The sequence below is a fragment of the Arachis duranensis genome, chromosome 4 (assembly GCF_000817695.3).
Source record: "Arachis duranensis cultivar V14167 chromosome 4, aradu.V14167.gnm2.J7QH, whole genome shotgun sequence".
In the NCBI taxonomy this organism is placed as follows: Eukaryota; Viridiplantae; Streptophyta; class Magnoliopsida; order Fabales; family Fabaceae; genus Arachis; species Arachis duranensis.
This window is the reverse complement of record NC_029775.3, coordinates 57,004,998-57,007,408: the sequence shown is the minus strand read 5'-3', so window position 1 is coordinate 57,007,408 and position 2,411 is coordinate 57,004,998. Positions and strand designations below refer to the sequence as shown.

The 2,411-nt window shown below is 42.8% G+C and overlaps 1 non-coding gene across 1 annotated transcript; it reads left to right on the top strand.

Annotated features, from left to right (window-relative positions):
* Nucleotides 1-2,086: 2,086 nt before the first annotated feature.
* Nucleotides 2,087-2,194, top strand: LOC127747131 (small nucleolar RNA R71). The gene has a single exon (XR_008008935.1). It is a non-coding gene; the product is annotated as a small nucleolar RNA R71 (small nucleolar RNA).
* The last annotated feature ends 217 nt before the right edge of the window (nucleotides 2,195-2,411 follow it).

Here is a 2,411-nt window from a genome sequence, read left to right as displayed (position 1 = left end):
AGGAGCCTCCCAAGTAGTGTTTGAGTCTATGGCCATTGACAGTGAAAGTTCTTTGTGTTTTGTCCTCCATGAGTTCCACTTGACCATAGGGAAACACCCTGAGTATGGTGAAGGGTCCTGACCATCGAGACTTAAGTTTCCCAGGGAAAAACTTGAGTCTTGAGTTGTACAGCAGCACCCTTTGTCCTTCAGTGAACTCTCTCCTTGCTATCCTCTGATTATGCCACCTTTTTGTGTTCTCTTTGTAAATCTTTGCATTCTCATATGCTTGGTTCCTAAATTCCTCCAGCTCGTTGAGTTGCCTTAGTCACCTTTCTCCAGCAGCTTGCTCATCAAAGTTCAGTAGTTTTAGAGCCCAAAATGCTCTATGCTCAAGCTCAACTAGTAAGTGACAAGCCTTACCACATAGCAGCTGGTATGGGGACATCCTATTGGGTGTCTTGTAGGTTGTCTTGTAGGCCCATAATGCATCATCCAGCTTCTTAGACCAATCCTTCTTTGAGCTTCCAATAGTTATTTCAAGAATTCGTTTGAGCTCCTTGTTGGAAATCTCTGCTTGCCTATTGGTCTGAGGATGGTATGGAGTTGCCACCTTATGCTTGACTCCATACCTGAGAAGGAGTGTCTCAAGTTGTTTGTTGCAGAAGTGTGTCCCTCCATTACTAATGAGGGCTCTAGAAACACCAAATCTGCTGAAGATGTTCCTTCTCAAGAAGCTTATTACAACCTTGTTGTCATTTGTCGCAGTGGCTATGGCTTCTACCCATCTTGAGACATAATCAACAGCCATAAATATGTAACTGCTTGAGTAGGAGGTTGGGAAAGGTCCCATAAAGTATATCCCCTATACATCAAATAGTTCAAGCTCTAGTATGAATTGTTGTGGCATCTCATTTCTCTTGGTTAGATTACTAGCTCTTTGGCACTTATCACATCTTGACACCAATTCCTTAGCATCCTTGAACATTGTTGTCCAGTAAAATCCGGATTAAAGCACCTTTGCTACTATTCTTTCTCCACTAAAGTGGCCTCTATAAGCGAATCCATGGCACTGCCACAGTACTTCCTGCCCTTCTTCATGGAAGATACACCTTTTCAAGATTCCATCTGCACACTTCTTGAACAAATAGGGGTCATCCCAGATGCAGTGTTTGGCATCCTTGATTAGCTTTCTCCTTATGTGTTTATTGATGTTGGTTGGTAGTTCCCCAATAGCCTTGAAGTTAGCTATGTTTGCAAACCAAGGGGCCACTTGGATCATCATCAACTGCTCATCAGGGAAGCTTTCATTTACTACAACTTGATGATTCTCTTCTTTTTCTTGTGGAATTCTTGAGAGGTGGTTAGCTACCTTGTTCTCTGCTCCGCTCCTGTCTTTCCAAAAGGGTGGAAATAGCCCTCTGAGTTGTGATGATAGCTGTGCTATTGCAACCTCTACTCTCTCAAAGTTACCTCTAATCTCGCATGGTTGTGAAGTTGAGGTTAATGTGTCTTGATGGTGGTGTGTTTACTGGGTGGAAGGGTATGATGAGTGAGGTGGATTGTGGTAGAGTCTGTTGTTGTTTGATTGATGGTTGGGGTTGTGATTTTGGTATTGATTGGCTTGGTATGGCTTGTTATGATCTTGGTTGTGACCTTGTTGGTTCCCCCACCCAAAATTTGGGTGGTTCTTCTATCCTGGGTTGTATGTCTTGGAGTTAGGGTCATATGTTGGTCGAGAGGGGTTGTGTACATAGTTTGCTTACTCACATTCGACTTCTAGTGCATCTCCTTCTTGGGGTGGTGCTTGAGCTTGAACCACTGTAACTTGATTGTTCTTCATCTTTTTAGTCAAAGCTGCTAGTTATGCTGCAATTGCATTGTTTTGTGCCAACAAGGCATCTACAGAGTTAAGTTCCAGCACCCCCTTCTTTTGGCCCCTTTCTGAAGCATAGAAGTAGTCATTCTCAGCTACAGTTTCAATGATATCTATGGCTTCCTTAATGGTCATCTTCTTGTTAAGTGAACCACCTGAAGAGTGGTCCATAGCCTTCTTTGATTCATAGGTTAGTCCTTCATAGAAAATGTGAAGCTGCACTCATTTATTAAACATTTCTGGTGGGCATTTTCTCGTTATATCCTTGAACCTCTCCCAGGCCTCATAGAGTGTTTCACCATCTAGCTGTTTAAAGGTTTGCACCTCAGCTCTTAGCCTGTTGATCCTCTTTGGAGGGTAAAATCTTGCTAGAAATTTGTTCACAACATCTTCCCATGTGGTTAGGCTCTCATTGGGGAATGCTTCTAGCCACTTTGATGCCTTGTCTCTAAATGAGAAAGGGAATAAGAGTAGCTTGTTGGTGTCAGGGTGTACCCCATTGGACTTTACAGTATCACATATCCTCAAGAATGTGTTTAGATGTTGATTTGGATCT